We start from the raw sequence: 22,554 nt of genomic DNA on the forward strand, positions 1-22,554 counted from the left end.
TATGCATACGATGTGATTCTGTGCAAGCAAGTTGTGTGCACAACTCAACATTTTGAAAAAGTTCACCATATGATGTCGCTTTTCAGTCTAAATAAATGTGTAGATTAAGCCTGGAAATAGGTAGGTCTGGTGAGATGTCAAGAGGCAGAAAAAGGAATGGGCAAGAGGAATGTTTCCAGATAGGGGGAGCCAATATGGTGCCCTCCAGATCTTGTTGGACTCCAGCTCTCATCAGCATGGTCAGTGGTCATGGATGATGTGAGTTGCAGTCAAACAACATTTAGAGGGGCCCATGTTGGTTAGCCATGGTTAAATGATAAAACTGTCATGCTCTAAAAAGTGCTTTGTCCAACCCATGTGTTGCAGAATTAGAATAAAATGCACAAAATAAGAACATATATGCAAATCTGCCCAATTTACATACCTCATATGGGTTGCAGGATTCATTTGTTCTTGGCACAGAATTTGGATTAGCCTGGGGAATAATCCTACTCCAACAATTCTAAAAGATGAACACCAAAACAGGCAAAAGTATCATCATGCCATATATCCTGATTAAGAACCAAAATGCCTGGGTAAACAGGATTGTTTTTTGACTGGCACCTAAAAGTAGATAATGATGGTGCCAGGCCCATCGTTGTTGAGAACGATGGTGTCAGGACCTGGGGGAGCCCCTGCTGAAAAGGCCTATTATTGTGTCACCCTCCGAACCTCCCTCAGAGAGGGCACAGATGACAAATGTAGGGTCCATATAGATTCGTGTAGGGAATGGCAAGGTACTTGGGGTCCTGAACCACATAAGGCTTTGTAAGTCAAAGCCAGCACTTCAAATTGAAACTATTGGCAGCCAGCGCAGTCATGCCGTGAACATTATATGTTGAAGACCCCCTATTTCCAGTCAATAATCTGGTCGCTGAATTCTGCACTAGCTACAGTTTCAAAGGCAGCCCCATGTATAACACATTGCAGTAATCCAGCCTGGTGCTCATGTCCAAGAAAACGTCACTTCCAGTATTTAATAATCTGGAGTTTACATGAAAATAAATATATATGTGAATATCCTTAAACACACACACACACACACAGGCAGGCAGCAGCTGTTTGACAACTTGAGCAGCTTATTTCCTAAACCCACATTCTCTCTGAGCATGAAAGATACCATAATGCCCCAAACTGACTTCTATTTTAAGTGAGACACAGATTGCATTTCCCTTTATGACTATGTATACCAAATTCATAGGCACTAAGCACAAATTAAGAAGAAATCTTGGTGGCTCATTTCTTTTGTTTTTGTATATAAATAGCCTGGTTCTGTTATGGGAAAGTCACCCTCTGAAGGGAATATTTCAGATATTTGTTAATAAATTAGTTAAGCATGCAAGAAAGAAACAACCCTGTTCCATGATACCTTGTGGGTTTGCATTAATGATGTGCATCAAGAAAGCTGCATATATATGATTTGTGAACTCACTGGGGTACATAATCCACGTTCTGTCAATCATCTGTGAAGTCCAAGAAGAAACCACTGTTAATAATTCACAAAATTTCAATCCAAGGGAGAGCTAGCAACAAACACGACCCACAAACCTTTTCCAAAATCCATTTACTTTAGTGGGAAGACTATGATTGACATCAGTGGACTTATGAGTCACTTCACAAGGAGGGGAAAAGCAACCTCCAGTGATAATGAAAATGAATAAATTTAGACAAGTGACATGGGAAAGAAAATGGGCCTTATGTGGCAAGGATGACAACTGTCTTGCAAATCCACACCTTCACCTTCTCTATCTCCAATATGCATTCTTCATCCACATTCTCAACATAACCAATTCAAGTGTCATCCTTTCTGAAGGCTACTATAAATAACACATCAGGAACTGAATGGTCAGTGCCTGCATATATAGAAATGCTATAGAGGGATGTTTCCTATTAAAATGGTTGGAGATCTAGTAAACATTTAACCCTCTGTCCTCAAATGACTTACTCTAGAGAAGAACTGTCTTTAGTTAATGATTCAGAATGTGCAGCTTGGAGATGGCAGCCTAAACAAACAAACCCAAGCTTACCTTGGGCTCTCATTACCACACAGCTTCTTATTTCTAAAATGGTCCATGTAAAAATAAAAGGGACAATTATACGCTATGATAAACATGGGCTGATGCTGAAAATGGCATTTGTGCACCACATTCTCCCTCATGGCAAAAAACCTTCTCTCAGGCCTGGATTGAAGGTGTGAGGGGCCTAAGACTAATACAGTGGGTGGGCCTAAGTGACATATGGTCAAGAAACAAACATGTTACTCAATTATCCAAAATTAAAGTTACCTTTAGCCAAATGATTACATATTAAAAGGGGGGGGGAAGAGAGGAGGATGATAAAGTTAAATAAACAGTGGAAGTAAAAACCACACACAAATAAACAAGAAAATGGGTGGGAGGGAGAGGTTTTGAATTAAAATGCAAGCTTTCCCCCCATGCAAACATGAGACATCTTCCATTTTAGGGACAAAACAGTAAAGGCCCAGGAGAACATGAACAAGGAAGAGACTGACTGTGATGGATGGAGCAGGGTGAGATGGAATAGTAATGCCGCGTTGGTGCATTTGAATTTCAAGAGACCCAGTCGAAAAGTGCACATCCAGTTCCGCATAACAAGTTCCTTCCAAAGGCAAGCCCCAAGATATTTGAGATGTAAAGCAGAGGACACAGGGCTGGTGAATGTGTCCATCAATTGTAACCTAGAGAAAGGGTTGCTCTGGAGCTGTCTATTAAGGATGGCAGGAACAGACTGAGACCAGCTTGAAAGTGACCTATTCTCTTGCCCCACTGTATGCTTTGCATCTCAGTCTCGAGACGATTTACTCCTCAGCTGGTCACTTCTTTTAAAAGAATGGAATTGGCCTAAACATGAGGCTGCCTGGAAGCAAAAACTTGTCTACTGGAATCCAGGAATGTCTCTACAGAAAACTGTAAGGTGAAGCCAAGAGATGTGCCACCTTGAAAGCAGGAGCAATTGCTAGCTAATTAAAAAGACTTGGGGTGCAACATTTGACTATGCCGATTCATATTTTTATATATGCAAATTTAGGCTTATTTCAGAGGGGGGGAATCCAAACTTTGGCTGTTGCTGTCTGTGCTTTCTCTGAGCTATGAGGTGCCAACAGGATTTTCTGGGTCCAGTATATGGAGTGGGCTGTCTGCCCAACCTGCAGTCTATTCACAAGAATTGCTGGTGTAAATATCAAAAATAAAAACAAGTATTGCCCGATATCTAGCACGACTCCTCTCCCTCTTTCTCTCTCCCTCAACCCTCTTGCTCTCTTGGACCTTTTGGAAGAGGGAATTTGAAATTAGCCCAACCACTGCTATAAAAGCTTCCCACTGGAAAAAGCTAGAGGCACCATTTGAGACTGCTCAATAGTTCAACAACGCGCATGTCCAAGCCACAGTGCCAACCCATTCAAATTTAGTGTAAATGCACCTGAGTCTCTGGTAGTCACCACCAGGCACTGCTTGGGGATATAAACACACAGATGAGCTTTGAACTCTGTGGGAGCATCAGTGATGGAGCAAAGAAATATGACCCAAACCACTGTTGACAGACCTCCAGAACATCAGAAAATCAGATACATATGTCTTAGGCATTTTATTTTACATCAGATCCCTGCAGTTGTCAGGAAATATGAACTGAATAAATTTGCTGTACCCAAACCTCCCGTGGGGTTAGTACCATCAATGTTTTATTAGGATCTAAAAAGTTATCCAATAAACAAAACTTGAAGAAAAACAAGTCTTTCAGTTTTGAATCATGGCAATGAAAAGGCAGGAGAAAAATAAAGGTGCAAAAGAACAGGGTTTTTAAAAGCTGCTCTGTAAACAGTTGCAAGGCTAGGGTTAACCCTTTCCCCCTCACGCCATTTCCCTCCATTAAAACCACATACTGTGAAGCTGCTATTTGCTGCATGGTGGGAAACATACAAGGAGACTTAGAAGCAGGTAAGAAAAAAATCTATAGCCCAGACAAGACACTACGGCTGAACAAAACCATCTGTGAAAGGCAACATTATTACAGTGACTCAAAGAGTATTTAATTGAGCAGCCCAGTAAAGCAAGAAGAATAATCCATATCAAATTATCCTGCAATGCTCCATTTCACAGAGAATAGAGAGAGTGCATTTTTGTATTTTGACCAAAAAAAACCCCAAAACACTTTAGGAAACTTGTCCCACACAGACATGCAAGCATGTTTAAGGACCAGTCATGGCTGGAATGGTTAGACAAAGAAGAATCTGCGGATTTAGGGGTTGTGACATATGCAACCTTGAAATACAGTCTCTTGCAAAACAAAAAGGATAAATACAGCCATATATAAGTGAATGTGGACATCACACAGTAAAATATACCCAGGAATATTGCTTGTATTCCAGATAGTGGACAGCATATGAATCTGCTGCTGGATTCATCCCTAGATGTTATAGATGCTAACTAGGTGGTTATATTTAAAACAGAATTCCTGCTGTTATACAGCATGAATATATTATCCTGGGAGTGTCACATTATATAAACTCAGCTGAAGTAGGCAATATGTATATAGTAGCCCTTTCCCCAAAGCTGTTTCAATTATTTCAGCCTTGTTCTGGCACAAGGGTTATTTCTCAACTAAAAATATATTTCAGGTCTAAAGATTGAAAAGAAGGTTAAATAGTTAGGTGTATGGATAATAGCAAATAATATAAATTTCTATTAAGATAACAGTTTGAAAACTTAGGAGGATGTTCAAAGAAATTTGCAAATATGGGGCAGAATGAAACTTTTACTGCTGGGTAGAGTGTCGACCATAAAAATAAATGTATTACCAAGAATGCTATTTTTGTTTCAACCAATACCGGTGACTGGCAAGACAGATTGTTTCAATAAATGGCAAAAATATATTTCTAAATATATCTGGTATGGGAGAAAAACGAGAATAAAATACCGATAAATATGAAAGACACAGGAGGTTTCTCCCTGCTGGATATGAGATTATATTATGAAGCATTTTGTCTGTGCTGGTTGAAGGAATGGTTGTTATTGAAGAATCTGCATATTTTAGATTTGGAAGTTCATGATAATATTTTTGGCTGGCACGTTTATTTGTGGTATGAAAAGGTGAAAGTACATAAAGGTTTTGCAAACCATATAATTAGGGAAAAAATTGTATAGCATATGGGACAAATATAAAAATTTATTGGAGATCAAAACACCACTTTGGCTTTCACCTATGGAAGTCATAGCAGTGAAGAAGAAAAATATGACAGAAATTTGCTAAGAGAGGAGGGTAGAGAATTTAAACTAAAAGAGTTTAAAGATTTATAATGGATGTTAACAACATGGTTACAATAGCATCATTTGAATGACTTATTTAAAAAAGATATGAAATGGATGATATGGAAATGTATAAATCAAAACTGAATAAGTGTTGGAAATGTAAAAAGAAAGAAGGTACCATTTTTCATATGGTAAAGCTTACCTGGAAATGATATATAATGAATTGAAAAAGATGTTTAATATAACATTTGTAAAAAAAAACAAAACCCAGAAGCTTTTCTCTTGGGAATTATGGGATCTGAACCACCTAAGCAGTATAGAAATTTATTTATGAATGCAACTACAGCTGCAAGAATGTTATTTGCCCCAAAATGGAAAGAAGAAGAAGTCCCGAGGAGAGAATGGCTACACAAATAAATGGAGTATGCAGAAATGGCAAAACTTACTGGAATAATAAGAAATAAAGAAAATAAACTCTTTATTTTGAGAGCCAGTGTGGTGTACTGGTTAAGAGCGATAGACTCGTAATCTGGGGAACCGGGTTCGCGTCTCTGCTCCTCCACATGCAGCTGCTGGGTGACCTTGGGCAGTCACACTTCTTTGAAGTCTCTCAGCCCCACAGCTCACAGAGTGTTTGTTGTGGGGGAGGAAGGGAAAGGAGAATGTTAACCGCTTTGAGACTCCTTCGGGTAGTGATAAAGCGGGATATCAAATCCAAACTCTTCTTCTTCTTCTTTCTAAAGGAATGGAAATGTTTTATTATTTACAAATAAACTGTAAACAGATCAAGACATTGGCAGGATTATTGTAAAAACCTGTAGTTTCAAAAATGTATATGAGATAGATATGAGAATAGATGAAGAAAAGAATAAATTAAGATAATTTGGAGTATGCAGGAAATGATGAAAATAAATGCAAAGAACCGCAGAAAGAGGAGGAAGGAAGTCAAAGTCTGAAATGTCAGAATGTTTGTTGAATAATTGTTGTAATGTATATAAATGAAAATTATAAATAAAATTATTTTTTTAAGGGTTATTACCCCCTCTACCAAATACTTCCACATGTGATTCCCCTTTTCATTCACCCACTGAATACATATTCTGACTCAAAACTAATTCCAAAAAAAGTAATGACTTCCAAACCTACTGTGTAAAAAGAGCATTCTGAAATGAACCAAATGGAGCTAAACTTCGAGCCAACTAGAATTTACATAACACAAGGTAACAAAAGTGTTCTTGGGGAAAATCTATTCTGGTAGCAGGCTGCCATCCATTGTTTATCTACTCAGCTTGATGAATCTATAAAGGAAAGCGAAAATGTTGTCAAACTGACCTGGACAGTGAACTACGCATTGTTAGTCTACAAAACATAGGTTTGATGTATATTTCTTATATACATGTAAGAAACTTAACTTTTGCCATAGTTTTACTTTGAAGTTGCGCTAACGTAAAAAAGAAGAAAAAAAAAAGACTGAAGACAGACATGAGAAGTTTATGAAATTACGCATCAATTACAAAGAAGTTTAGAAAGAACAATTTTTTAAAGCACCAAACACTATTAAATAAGTAAGAATTTTAAAGGAATGTGTTGGAACAAAAGGGCAACCTCTTTCTTCTCTTTCTGCTCAGTATTTACTGTATCTGCTGTACAAAATGGAAGGACACAGTGGAGTCTTTGTTCAAACACAAATGAAAGATGGATTTTTTGTTTGATCAAGAGACTATGAATGCTTCTTCTATAGATCACTGACATATCTAGTAGTGCGGCCAGGAGGCATATTTATTTCCAGTTTCTCATCTACAATATTACCAAAGGGAACGGAACATACATTAATGCTGAGTTTCTCAGCTATTGTTGGCCTACAACTCCCAACATCCCTGACCACTGGTCCTGCTAGCTAGGGGTGATGGGAGTTGTAGTCCAGTGCGGAGACCAAAGTGTAGGAAACACAGCACGAATGATACCTGATTGCTCTGACCTGCAGACAGACTCCTAAGTCATTCTCCAGAACTGTGCACTTAGTTTCTTGCCAGGAAAGTAATTAGTCAATGTTAATATTGGATGAATCATCAGATAGTAAGATTACTTAGGGATATTCCTTGAGTAGAAATGGAAATGCCCACCACACAGGGATGCAACTGTTTTACTTCTGAACAGAATAACCCCATCTTGACCATATACTGTATATGGCAGCACAGGGATGGAGAATCTGTTTTTTAAGAAAGGGCTGTCAATCAATCAGGGATTGGAGCCAAAAGCTATGGTTTTCCCAGTAGTGATGTATGGAAGTGAGAGCTGGACCATAAAGAAGGCTGATCGCCGAAGAATTGATGCTTTTGAATTATGGTGCTGGAGGAGATTCTTGGGAGTCCCGTGGATGGCAAGAAGATCAAACCTATCCATTCTGAAGGAAATCAGCCCTGAGTGCTCACTGGAAGGAGAGATCGTGAAGCTGAGGCTCCAGTACTTTGGCCACCTCATGAGAAGAGAAGACTCCCTGGAAAAGACCCTGAGATGGGAAAGATTGGGGGCACAAGGAGAAGGGGGTGACAGAGGACGAGATGGTTGGACAGTGTTCTCGAAGCTACCAGCATGAATTTGACCAAACTGCGGGAGGCAGTGGAAGACAGTAGTGCCTTGCATGCTCTGGTCCATGGGGTCACGAAGAGTCGGACACGCCTAACGGCTAAACAACAATAGTTAGGAACATAGGAAGCTGCCTTATACTCTACCTAGCTCAGCAGCCACCTAGGGTTTCAAGCAGGGGATATTCCCAGACCTACTTGTAGATGCCAGAAATTGAGCCAGGGATCTTCTCCATGCAAAGCAGTTGCTCTAACAACTAAGCTGTGGCCCTTCCATATGACTGGATGGTAGGAGGGGAAACACACGCACACACACACACACACACACACACGTGTGTGTGTGTTGGGAGGGGGCACATTACCAACCAACCCATGTGTCAAATGATCCATCTTGTGGAGCCACAGGATCCAACCATGGCATAATCATCTGAAGACAGTTAATGTCACTTGCCTGTGTTTATTTCATTTCCCTCTTTATGCTTGCACCTCACTTTTCGTTGCAATAGACAGCCAGTCAAAAGGCATCTGACAATTACAAAAAAAGGAAATGAAAAAAAGAAATAATGCCAAAACCCAACAAAACTATCTATTACGGTAATTAAAAATGCTGAAATAAGCTATCAATCATATTTAATTGTAATGCCTAAGAAAAAAATTAATATGCATTTAATAATAATCAGCATCAGCATCACGTTCCTACATTGTAAACATTTCAATGAATAACAAGAAGATAATAAAACATGTGGCACATACTTTAGTCAAGACTATACAGACCATACATCACCCATTGTATGCAAATATTGGGACACAGCATTGATGGGGAAAAAGCAAAGCCAGCAAGGGTACACTCAGAGCTGGCCACAGTGCTTAGTCCACAAAGGCAATTTCAGATCTCATAGAAACACTCTTATCATGCCATGTCTGCAGCATAACATGAGCATTCGATACATGACATGAATATAAAAAAGCAGGTATTTCAGAGCGATAGTCGTGGATAGAATCAGTTTTTGCATTTAACTTATCTTATTTTGATCCCGTTTACGAATCACTTCCTACTGAATGTTTTGAAGCGATTTCACAGTTAAAAAAATGAAAAAAAATAGAATTCTCTCTGGAAAAAAACCCAATGAAAAGCAATTTCACATGCAGAAACAGTTTCAAATCCAATATCAAGACAGAGAAGGATAAAGATCTCCACTTAAAATGCTTGTTGAAAAAAGGAAGGTCAATAAGCGCCATAAAGGCAACAGAGATGGCCCCACTGTTGAGTGTCACATACCTGCCACTGGGGTCAAGAATAGGAAATAATTAGTTCTAAGTTCTAGGACTGGTGTTTCCTGAGGTTTTCTCTATTTTCAGGGACGATAGGGTTTCCTCTTTTGTTAGGAGGATGCTGTTCTGTCCCACAGGTCCAAATACAGGCCAAATGATGGACTGACTGATGCTACAGAAGACCAAGTTGCAGAGATTCCTAAGAAAGGTGCACAAAACATTGGAGTGACCAGTTCTAGTGTTTTATTATATGCCCAGCCTGGTAAACCCCTTCCTTTCCCTTCCTCCCACTCATCTACTCCCGTTCAGTAGTTTAGGCAGCAGTGTGCTTCCTTTTGTCTGCCTACTTTAGTCCCAAAGCAAGGGGACCCCATCCTTGATACAGCTTACCTGGCATACTGCTCCTTGCCATTGTTGTTGGCATCCCTCTGCCTCAAGAGACAATGGGAGTGCGCCTCCAGGGGTGAAGTCAGGCCGCTGCATTAGCAGCACCAAAGTTACCTCCCTGGGGCAGAAGCTTAGGCAGTGTATATGGAGGTCCTGGGCTGCTCAGACAAGCCCCCGCTCTTGGCCTTGTTGATGTGGTCCAAAGTTAAGCAGATACATTTGGCTGCAGGAGTTGCTGGAATTCTTTGCCATACTCAGTATTAAACAGCTTACCACACCAGCCACATGGTACCATACAGGAGAGGGTGATTGCCACCAACTTGAATGGCTTTACAAGATGGTTAGACAAATTCATGGAGATTAGGCTATCAGTGGCTACTAGCTACAGTGGATATGTTTTACTTCCACTGTTGGAGGCAGTCTGCTTCTGAACGAGGAGAGAGGCTTCTTTGCTCAGGTCCCCCTTTTGGGGCTCCTCATAGGCATAGGATGGTGGACTAGATGGGCCTTTGGTGGCCTGATCCAGCAGGGCTCTTACATTCTTACGTTAAAACTTTTTTTTTTTTAGCTTAACTAGTAAACATGAATCTACACAGAAATAAGTCCCATTAAGCTCAATGGAATTTACTCTAGGAACATGAACATAGAATTGTATCCTACATAAAAGGTTTAAAGAAATGCAATGCGCAGAAAGCAACCTAATACTGAGTGAGACTATTGCTCCATCTAGCTTAGCGTCATCCACACTGATTGACAGTGGCTCTCCAGGGTTTCAGACATGGGAGATTCCCAGTCCCAGCCGTAGATGGAAACACCAGACTTTCTGCATGTAAAGCTCTTAAAACCAAGCTGCGGTCTGCCCCCATTGCCAAACAACAGAACGCATTCTGCACGCCTCGTTGTACCTCTGCACACCATTTGCTTAACTTGGCAAAGGGATTCAAATAAATTTGACTTTCGTTGCCATGTGACAGGAGGAAGTATGAATTGGCTCCCGTTGTTGATATGACACAGGACTAAGCATCACATTGTAAAGAACTTATTCAAGTGCACTCTTCCTCCAGCCCCTGAAAATAGCACCTTACAGGCAAAAACAAACTTTTGTGTGTATGATGAATGTTCCTGTAGAGAGATGGCAGAGTTTTGGCAGTCATATTGCTTACCATTGGTAACAGAACAAAAGAAGGCATACCTCCTCTCATCTGAAGTGCTGGCTAAGCAAAGGAATGTTGTTGTGTATGGTCCATAATGAGAAATTGCTTGGATAGAGCTATCCAGCAAATTCAGATGAAAAAAATCAACTCATATTTTTTAACTGCTTCTGAAAAGCATGTACATTATTTCAGTGATTCTTAAGTAACATTGTGTGGAATGCACAAGCATGCAGCCCTTGAAACAGGTGGAGCAAATGAGCGCTTGTCCACATTTGAGCATTATTTAGCTGTTAATTCACTTTTCCCCATTCAAATTAGACCAGAGCAGTCCACAGCCACATGTATTTGAATCTGTATAGGAGAAGCAACTTCAGCCTTTTCTGTTCCTACCAACAGACATTCTGTTTTGTTTTTAATTTGTGTTGATTCTATCATGCTGATTAAGTACCGACAAAGCATGCATGCAGAGGAGTGTTGTTAAACTCAGGCTGCCAACTTGTGGGGGGCACGTAAGCCCAGCCCCCTCAAATCTTTTTTTGGAGGGTGGGTGGGACCAAAGGGAGCTCGGACCCTAGGAGTTGCCTCCTATGTTTGCGGTCATCCCATAGGGATCTGGTTGGCCACTATGGGAACAGGATGTTGGACTATATCGACCTTTGGTCTGATTAAGCAAGGCTCTTCCTTTCTTCTTATATTTATGTTATTGCAGCCTCTATAGTAGTGGGGAGGATAGGGAAGGGAAGATAGCAAGGGACACAGCACCTGTTTCCACACCTCAATGACAAGGTGCTATCAAACTACAGCCTCTGCTGGCATGTATCACAGAATTCATGAGCCCAATGAAAACTTGAGTGCTCAGACAAGATCCATTCAATATCCAAAATTCTCTTACAAGGAAAAACACATAAGAAAGCACCTGAAGATTTCACTGAATAGGAACCCTCTACCCCAATTCCCCACTGATCAGGAGAGAAGTGGAGAAATGGAAGATTGTCAGGGTCAGAAATCTGGAACCCACACACCTGCATACTGCTGTCCCACATGGTAACTTGCATTAGGGCTAAAGACTACAGTGTTCCTAGTCAATGAAATGCTCATAGGGGTCTACAGTGACTCCACTCATCCAGGCCAGCCATTGGCTCGCTTTTAACAACAGTATCCACTTTGTATGGTGGTTGCCTCTCTATGGCCCGGCACTGACGCTATAAAGCCCTCTGAATGAAAAGGTTAAATGGCCAAATGCTCTTCCATTCTCTCTCTCACCATCAAAGAGACCGTGAAGATTACTCTGGGGTCTAAAAATGTGCAGGTTAATTGCACCTACACAATGTCTAGTTTTGATTCAAAGCAGGGAGCCATCTCCGGCAGAAGGAAAACGGTGGTCAACACAAATAGGCTTGTCCTTCAGGAGCTGGTTTCAAACTCTTTCATGGTAAAAGTGAGAGTGGGAAATGCCACTGCTAAAATGAAGGCAGTGCATGCAAAGCCTCAAATGATTTTTCTGCCCCACTGCAAAAGCGAAGCAGTGTTATTCACTAGATTCTATTTTGGCAGTGGAAGGTTTAAAATGTCACATCTCTTCCCAGCTGCTTCCTTTGATTAGGGAGACAGAGGAAGGCTGAAGGCTGGCAAATTAGTCGCTACTCATGAGATCATCTTTTCCAACCAACTGATGCAGCCTCTCAGTTACATCATTATTTGTTTACACACTGCTCAGAAGATGCTGCATGCCAATGGGTGAATGTTTCTATTCTGCCCCTATGGAAGCATGAAGACCAATATCACATATATTTGGACTGTACACATCAGGCTGTGCAGATGTGGGAAGGTAGTCTGCACAGACTACCTTCTCACAAAAAACTCCCTGAGCACAAAATACTGCACCAGAAAGACTAGGAAGTCCATTTCTTCCTGGCATGATAGATCTCTTTGAACAGCAAGGGGTTTTTTGGGGCTCGGGGGAAGGAAATAATTCAAACATGGTTTTCCCTCACTCCCCCCCCCAAAAAAAATACAGACACAAACTTTGCATGCCTGGAGCATTTGGAATATTCACGCAGTAGAGATACTGTTGGATTTTGATGTGGGAAACCCAGATTCAAATTCTCCTAAGCCACTGATGGCTCACCACATAGCCTTGAGCAAGGCAGTATCTCTCAGCCTGATGCTGTGAAGTTAAATGGGATAAGAATATTTTTTAAATCACAAGAGCCTTTGGGGTAGAATAAGGGGGGAAATCTACATAAATAATATGCTTATGCCTCAGTCTCAAAAATATTTGCCTTGGCTTGTGCTAGTGGGGAAAAATAAATCATTGTTTGTGCATTGTGTCACTGCATTTTGTTAAGGGGAGAAGCTTGCAGAAAGAGTCTTGGATTCTTGTGACATTCAAGCGTGCAGGGCTAAAAACCTATTCCATTTTCAACTCTTAATGGTAAATACCACAAAGTTTCCCAATATAATACATACACACATAAATTTATTTTTATGATAACTTTCCACCGCTCAAAACTGTGCTCAAGGCGGCTTACAACATGAAATAAATAATTAGATGTATAACCACAACATAAAAAGTAGTCATAAACAATAAACAAAACATTTAAAGATACAAAACCAAACCGAACAATTTCCACATAAACCACCACAAAAATCTAAAGTAACGATACAAAAAACCAACAGCAACAAACCCCGCAACAAACCCTCACCAAACAACACCCCATTCTTTATATAAGAATAAATGTAATATTTGATGCAGAGCAATGCACAGCAGTGGAGAACATATCCAGTACCAACTACTGTTGTTGTCTCATGACCCAAAACACCAGATAATTCTGAATACACAGCAGTTGAATGAGGTCAACATGCTTTGCCTGCAATGCATGGACTCATCCACACTTCCATCTGCCTCATGATTTCTAGTCACGAGTCTGAGAGATTCTTATTTTGTTACACAACTTTTCCTGGGAAAACCCACTGTTTACTGCTGAATCTGAACCCATTGGGTTGTTTCGATTCAGCAGTAAACAGCGGTTTTTAAAAAGCGTTTTATAGCCGGTGCAAAGCAACAGTGCTCACCACTATACTATACACTGAGGCCTCCAATATATCTTTTTTTTTCTTTTCTGTGTATATATAAGAATCTTTTTTAAATCAGGGATCATTGTTTTACTGGAGAAAAAAGTGCCAATTGTGTTAAATAAACTTAAATGAATTTCTTGCCTCAATTTCAAATTGTGACGGTCTATAACAACTGTTTCTCTGTTTTACCCATCCACCATATGATTTGTATGATGTTATTAATGTACTTATTTTACGATCACAGGGTAGACCCTTTCAAGGCACGTGGGGATGCAAATTACGTAAGCAAATAAACAAGATACTGACCATGAGAAGTGGGAGAGCTATCCTACTGCTTTTTCTAAGCATTTTATTGCTATTACTGTACTTTTCTGTGTATAAGACTCCCCCATGTATAAGACGTCCCCTATTTTGGGGGACTCAGTTTTAAGAAAATGGGGGGAGATGGCTCAGAGTTGTTGAGCTTTTGGGGGAGGTTGCCCAGAGTTGTACAGCTTGGGGGGGAATTGCCGAAAATTGCTCACTCGCAGCAGCGACGCTGACAATCGTCAGCAACTGCCAATCCACTGCCCACTTGCCACAGCAACAGCCGATCGTCAGCAGATCCTTCCCCAGCCAAAAATCACTAACCCGACTGAGAAAAGCTGTCTGCTGACAATCACGCGTGTCCCAGAACAGCAGCCGCCAATCGTGACAGCGACAGCCAATCCACAGCAGTCCTTGCTGCAGAAACCAATCACCAACCCAATTAGAGCAGCAGCAGCCAATCCAAAGCAGCCCTTCTAGCAGCCAACAATGAGCCACCAAATCTCCTACTCGTGGCTGCAGCCAATCACCTGCCCCCGCCATTCACTATCCATGTATAAGACGAGGCACATTTTTGAACATTATTTTAGAGTAAAAAAAACCTCGTCTTATACACGGAAAGTACGGTATCTCCTGTGGCCTTCTTTGTATTCAAGGAAAATGCTGAGCTGCAATGCTTCTGTCTGGCATGTTTGGTATCACTGTAGAATTAAAAGTTAATTAGGGTTAAGCCTCAAAACCGATACAGAATGATAACTAGAGTGTGGCTCCTGCAAACGGCTGGATTTTCTAGCTGCCCCTGTGACTAGCACTGTAAATGAAGAGATCTGAAGAGTTGTCCTACTAGCAGGGTATCCTCTTAGAATTGGACATGTATTTGGTATGGGAAAGCTAAAATAAATAAGAGTTTTATGAATCATGTCAAGAGGAGGAATTTGTATAGAGTCTGGGAGAAATACAATAATTTGCTGGAAAGAAAGACACCCCTATAGTTATCGCCAACTGAAGCAATTACATAAAGCGAAGCAACATGGATAGACAGTGGGCAACCTATGGAGACTTGTTGGACTTCTCAGGGAGTGAACCCAGATTGAAACCAATGGATGAAATAAGGAGACAGGTTACTGACTGGTTACAGTACTATCAATTACATGGATACAAAGCATGGATCCACAGGATTTTTGCATTGGGTCACCCCAGGTTCACCACCAGATCACATAGCATGTCCATGGCTACAGCCTGCACCAAAAAAATCACGCACCCACTGTTGCCTTCAGAATATTTTTTTTTCTTGTTTTCCTCCTCTAAAAATACGGTAGTTTGAAGACAAAAGCAGAGTTTTACAGTTGATGTATGTGTGTGTGCGCTGTCTTTGAATTGTATTAGACTGCACAGTCAGAAATTTTGAAAAAGAGACTTAAAAATTCCTGTACACTCATCTTTCCCCCTAACTATTAAAGTGTATTAAGTCAATCATAATAATTACTAGGAACAGAGCTATTAATGTTTTATTCACTTAGTATAGTGATAGTTATTAAAATCCTTAACATTTTGTCTAATTAGTATCACTCGTCTATAAAAATATCAAGTAGGAAATGTATTAACTGAGATGGAAAGATGGTGTATTGTAAGTGATTCCATTTTAGAGTGCTTCGTATTAAGCAATTTTCTTTTAACCGGCCAGTGGCTTGTCTAGATTGATTCATAATACCTAAAAGGAGGGCATTTAAGTGTTCAAAGCACAGTGTTCCTCATGTTTTCATTACTGCCTTCTGTATTCCATGCCTATATTGTCGCCTTATAACACAATTATATCACACAATTTTGACATTCTGAGGTATGAAACTGGATCTCATTATTTTCATGTGACGAAACTTTCTTCTGAATGTGTCCTTTTGCGGTTAGATCAATATTGACACTCATTTCTGTGGTAAATGATCAAAGCTATAGTTTCCAAGTACACGATAAATATCACATCTCAGCATGTGGGAAGCACACTCAGAATAAAGCTTGAGAGGCAAAAGAAAGTTTGAGAAGGAAAAGTCACCTTACTGTGGCTTTATAATGAACTGCCTCTCCTGTTATGCAGAGAGGCAAACCCAGGTTTGCCATTGGGTGTGCATTCTGTGTTTTACATGTGGTTTCACTCAATCCACTTCAGTGTCATCTCCAAAGAGGCACAAAATACCTTCCAATCCAGACCCCAACTGATGGATGAACCTGAACGATGCAAGTGTTTGTGATCGTTGTTGCTTTTTTTGTTTGTCACACTCACATTATATATTTACAGTTAATCCTTGAAACATTTTAAGTAGACACTTAAAAATGGGAAGTATGGTGTTGCTCTCAATTGAAGCATCATCACCTGGAATCCTTGGGCATGTGTATTCCACCACATACACCCCCTTTTCTGGCCAAGCACTTTGAACAGTGGATTGCTGTGGTTCATAGTGGAAAATTAAAATGGCAGCTAGACACAAGCTGTTACTGGTCCTGTCCACTACCATGGCCCAGAGATCTATGACATTCAGTGATTCTGATGAGTTTTGTGTGTGCCAGCGAGTTTATAAATTTCTCCACAAGCAGGAGAGCAGGATCAGAGAACAGGAAACAATTATGTATTATGGAGGCAGATCCATGTAAGGGCTCTTCCTTCAGGGAGGTGACATAGATCAGTGACTGAACATCTGTTTTGCATGGAGAAGGCTCCAGGCTCAATCTCCAGTTAAAAAGGGATCAGGCAGGAAGTGATGGAAAGGCCTTTGCTTGAAAACTTGGAGAGCCACTGCCACTCGTAGTAGACAGTACTGAGCTAGATAGGCAAATTGTCTGACCTGGTATAAAGGCAGGTTCCCATTTTTCAGTGCTTTCGGTAGCTTAGCAAGTCTGAACTCCTTAGAATACAGTGTAATCAATCACTGGTTCCTGCGGTACCTCAAGCCAAGTATATGTAGGAGAAGCCCTGTTTGGAATTGCTGATGAGCAATGTTTCAAGAACAACTCCTATCTACATGCATCTCAATTTAGATTAGACTGCTTAAAGAACCACACGGTTTCCTGCTACAGTGAATAAGCACAAGACAGCCCAGTCACATCCTTTGCAGCTGAAGGTCACTAGCTTCATAAAAGCAGACAAGAACCGATCCATAGGTGGAGAAGGCTGTTCTGCTGGTTGCACGGGGCTCATACTCACAGCAGTGAGTTATTGTCAGGTTTTAAATTAACAGTGTGGTGCTCCGTTAGCACAAGCCTGACATTAATACACCATGCAGGAGATGTTCAGTATCCTCTTCCTGCAATAATTTTGAGGGTTTAGTAGGAGAACCAAAAAGAATGACAGCACAGGGAACCATAACAGTGGCTTAAGAGAAATATTAGCCATTAGTCCATGATAATGAAATTACTTAGTTTTACAATTGACTTACTAATTTTAATCTCAATAAGTATTTGTAAGTAGGAAGGAGAGTAGGGCTGTAAGAGAGTTCATTAGTGCTTTATATTGCAAAAATGAATTAAAATTAAATACAGGGGCAATGATAAATAATAAAAAAGATAGTTAAAAGGAACAGTGCTAGATGTGATCAACTGTTAAGTTTGGGCTACTTGGGTTTTCTTCTTACTTTATTATTTCTATAAATCTCATTTTGTTTGTGCCAGTAGGCAGAGAAATACACTAAAATAAATAGAAAAGCAAGAAAGTATTCCTTAGAGAAACTGCAAATCAACTAGAAGCCTTTCTAGACACGATGCCCCATTGTAGACTTATCTATCTAATTTATACCACACTTTTCTTAGGCTCCCAAAGCAGCATAATAATAAAACAGTTAGTAAAACCCTAGAATAGCAAACTAAAACACAGAGGCAATTACAAACAACAGTACTGTAAATCTATAAAGCAATTTTCATACTGGTGTGCTGTTGGTGAGAAGAAAGAAGAGGTGGGTAGGAATGGAGGAGATACTCAATTCAGTTCACATTTAAAGCTGAATCAATCAAATTATTACTCTCTGAAAAAATATGAGAACCAAAACACAGCCATCCTTCAAAATTCTTATCTGAATTTTGCAGTCAGCATGTAGATGAGAAAAGGAAAGTTCACCTGGAAAAAAGACCTGAAGTAGCCTTTGCCTGTTTCCCTCACACAGAGAAATCCACAGATGGGGTACTGCTTCCAAGAAGGCCCTCTCCCCAGATGCATAAAAACTGGGAGGAAACTGGGAGTGACATCAGGATGTGTGTCTGAGATCTGCACATGCAGAGGGAAGGGTATTGTTTTTTCCCATCATCTAACAGCAACAACAAAAGTAATAATAGTTTATACATTTTAGACAATAGTTTTTCATTATTCTGCAATAACTCTCTTTCAAACTGTGAGCTTTGGTCCAAAAATCCAAACATATCACATACCATATTTTCAGCTCCATAAGACACACTGGACCATAAGATGCACCTAGTTTTTAGAGGAGGAAAACAAGAAAAAAAATATTCTGAACGAAACAGTGGATGCTTTGCTTTGTAACCATGTTTTAAGTGGGGAGGAAAGGAAAAACACTGAAGGGACAAGGAGCACGCGTGAGGTGTGTGGAGAAGGAGGCAGCTAACAATGCAAGAGAGGAGTTTGCTGCTTTTCAGTGAGCTGTGTGGGGAGGAGGAAGGGAAAGAGAGCACGGTCGCTTTAAAGCAGCCAATGGGACAGGAGCCACTTACACCCATGTAAGCAGCTCCTCTCCTCTCCCGCCTTGCTCCTTTAAAGCGAGCGGGCTCTCCTCTCCCTCCTCAGCTCGCGACTGCAGCAGGATCCCCCCGCCATCCATAGGCATTCGCTCCATAAGACGCACAGACTGCTTTTTAGGAGGAAAAAAGTGTGTCTTATGGAGCGAAAAATACAGTAACTCAGAGCTGAGGGAGGGCCCCCTCCCATTTTCCATCTGGCTCAGAGTCCCCTCTGGCTTTTCTAACGACCCATTTGTCATTAGTTAAAGGCTTTTGTCTTTGGCTAATGTTTGATCTCCCAGGCGATTTCCTGAACACAGGAAGCTGGTTTGGCCTGTACTTTAATACTTTGTTAAACCCAGTATGCCAGCCTTTTCAACACTTCAAGCGTTGGTTAAATTCTAACACCTATCAGACCCAGGAATTTAGAGGAATCTGGCACCTACAAACCCTGGCACCCACAACTCACAACATTTCTCTGTACCAGATACTCTTCAGTTCAAAGCACAACTTTTTGTGGAACTTGACCTTAAGGTCTGCTTTTCCAAGCCTCAACTAGATTATTATTATTTTTTTAAACTGCTCAGCTGATTTTGGCCTGAATTTATTAGTATTTCCTGCATGCCTGTTATTGCATTATGACTAGCCAACTAGGCACATACCATTTTGTATTTGTATAAAGCAAAACAAAAAACACCTTGAACTAAGCAGAAAAACCGGCATTTCTGAGATGAGGACCCTAAAGGAAGTGACCTATTTTACGGTTTGATACTACACACATTCTTGGAATAATCCTCTTTAGGATGCAGGGTACAAGGGGTGTTTTAGTCCCTAGCCATGGAGTGACATGGGGGTGTCTTTTAGTTACCTGAATATGTCCCAGAATTGTTAATACCACAACATGCCACCAAATGTCAAGGAATCCCTGTTTCCTCATCTCCTGCCCCAAATGCAGTTCAAACCCCACCGAAAATCCAGGCCTGCGCCTCTCCGTGCTGAATGAAAATTTTAGTCCAAACCTCAGGGTGAACAAAAGACACCAAGGTAGTAAGCTACCACCACTCCTTTTACTAGTCCACTCACTCAGTCCAAATAACCACACAAAAGTAAAGCATATAACACTAAAACAGCAGCGTAGCAAGAACTCTCTCAGCAAATAAGAATAGAAGATTTAAGAGCCAGACAAATTAAGAATTTAGGCACATCTGGGAAAATACAGAAACACACAAAATTAACATAACTTAACCTGAGCTACAATGCTTTAGAAACACTCTTTTGACCCCCAACAAGACGTGCCGGTCAGGGAAAGTACAAAAGATAGACAAAAGTGGGGGGACTAGCCAGGAGCTCATGAGGGGCAGAGGGAGGGAGAAATAATACAAGGTGGATTTTAAAATACCTTCTTACCTGCTCTCACCTCAGCCAGGAAAAGGGCTTCTTAATTGTAACTTTCCAGGCGCTCTGTCTGGTAATGGCCTCCATGACAGGACAACTGAAAAATGTTATTCCAAGTAGCAACCGTGTACAGTACTTCCTTGAGATATTGTGTTTCTGTAGATAACACAGGTGCAGTAAATCTTGGGGCTTCTGGCAATTGAGGGCCAGAGACAGCTAGCTCACGATCCCAGACCTCAGCCGGAAGTCTAGGTATAATTGCTGAACCAAAGTTTTGACACTTTGGCCGGGACCAAAATTTAGGCCCAAGACAGGAATATCTTGACACCGCATACCTGGGAGTAAGTCCCACTGAACTCAAAGGGATTTGAGAGAAGTTCCCTGAGGAGGGGCCTTTAGTTCGGTGGCTCAGAGCAGCTGCTTTGCTTGTAGAAGGTCTGAGCTTCGATTCCTGGCAACTTTAGGAAGGGCTAGGAAACGCTTTTGTGCCTTAAACCCTGGAGAGTCGTAGCCAGTCAGTTCAGATACACAAATTACTCAACTAAATTGACCCATGGTCTGGCTTAATATAAGGCAGCTTCCTGTATTGCTATGACTCAAGTCAACATTCCAAGTAGGCATGCAGAGCCAGTTGTTCAAACTTTTGCAGCTTTTAAATGTGTATGTATTGCGCTGTCAAATAGCTTTCAGATTTTTATTGTGTAAAGTGACTGATAAGGGGTCACAGGGCATGAGGAAAGTTAACCCTTTCCTCTCTTACTGTGACTCTCTCCGCCCTATCCCTCCCCCCTCCCATCACCATCAATGTGGCAATTAAGTTTCAGTATTTTCCCAGAAGGAGCAGTGCCTGATCCCATGCCAACCTGTCTGGTTTCTGAGATATGGTGGAGGGACTATTCTTTGCGCCATGCCCATACTGGAAGAGCAATTGACTGGGGAAAGAAACAGGGCCTTCTCAGTGGCCGCACCTGAGATATGGAATTCTTTGCCTTGCTATCTTCTTTTTTATTTTTTGTATTGTATATTAATTCATATACAAATAAATACAGGGGAAATGATGCAACAAATTCTTCTAGCGTAACGATAATGCAGAAAGCAAAACCAGAATGCTTAGTCAAAAAAGTAAAACTAGAGAAATATGGAAACAATATTGAAGACATAAGGGAGCCTTATTGCAACAGAGCAAAGAAAGAAAAATGAAAACAGACAATCCAGTGTTGCTGAGTTTCACTGAATTCTACCACTTGCTTTCACATAATTGCCATGTATTTAATGAAACAACTTCTGATTACATTGCATCCAAAATGGAGGAAGGATAAATTCTATCCTGAACTTTCTTGTTCCAATAGTAGATAAAGAGACTTCGTTTTTCTATAAATTGATTGTCATCATCCTCCAGGCTGAAAAATACTTTTTTATTCTGGCAGGCTTTTGCTTTACTGAGTAGATAATGTTTTATCTTATTATTATTATTCTTATCTCCTGGATCTGTTTCTATTTTATCTTATTTTGCTTGTTTTGTATATTGTTATTTCATGACAAAGTTGTAGATTTAATTGTTGTAGGCTTGCCTGAGTGATCCGCATGCATTACAAGCTGGGGTTAAAATTTCTTTTAAAATTAACTATCTGACCATAGTTCTTTGTATACTGTGCCATTTTTAACAGCCAAATTGCCAATTAAATGTGGTCACAACAACAAACTTTCTAGTGTTGTATGCAGTAAAACCACAAATTCTATAAAATCAAATTCATTGATTGCATGGTAGAGTCAGAGATAATGGGAGTCATGCCACATTTCAGTAACGCCAGTGAGGTATTGAAGGGCAACTCCCCCCCCCCCAAAAAAAAAAGTTTATGTGAGAGCCCTGAGATTGAGTGGATGGAAGAAATAAAGGCTGTTGTTGAAAATGCAGGCTTAGCATTTTGGCACATCCTGAACTAGTCAGTCATTTTTCATGAGGACTGAGTAGAGCAAGACAAGTTTGTAAGTGAAAATAACTGCCACACAGTGCCGTAACATTTATCTTGCAGGAACAACAAGTAGGACTTAGATTTAGGTCTCAAAGGCAACTGTCATCATTTAACACAAAGTTACCTGTGGTGGCTTAAAATCTATGAACCTCAGCTTGGAATCCTCCTTGCTTTATGCTGGAGGAAGATGCCGTCAACTGTCTTAAGTTGCCTGGTTGACCAATACATCTGTGCTATACGTACACACGATGCCTCTATTTTATTATTATTTGCTAGAAAGATTTGACAATGCAAACCATAATAAGGCTACTGAGGATGAATATACACCACCAGTTGCCAAGCAGTAATTTAACATGATGTGCCGTTGAAAGTGCTGAGTACAAGA

The 22,554-nt window shown here is 40.5% G+C and overlaps 1 long non-coding RNA gene across 1 annotated transcript; it reads right to left on the reverse strand.

The window, feature by feature from the left end:
* Positions 1–418: 418 nt before the first annotated feature.
* LOC310703256 lies at positions 419–20,802 on the reverse strand. Its single transcript, XR_014524040.1, has 3 exons — positions 20,209–20,802; positions 1,409–1,502; positions 419–502 (listed from the first exon to the last, which is right to left on the reverse strand). It is a non-coding gene; the product is annotated as an uncharacterized lncRNA (long non-coding RNA).
* Positions 20,803–22,554: the final 1,752 nt, after the last annotated feature.

This window comes from Podarcis liolepis (assembly GCF_965112155.1).
Source record: "Podarcis liolepis genome assembly, chromosome: 1".
NCBI classification, from domain to species: Eukaryota; Metazoa; Chordata; class Lepidosauria; order Squamata; family Lacertidae; genus Podarcis; species Podarcis liolepis.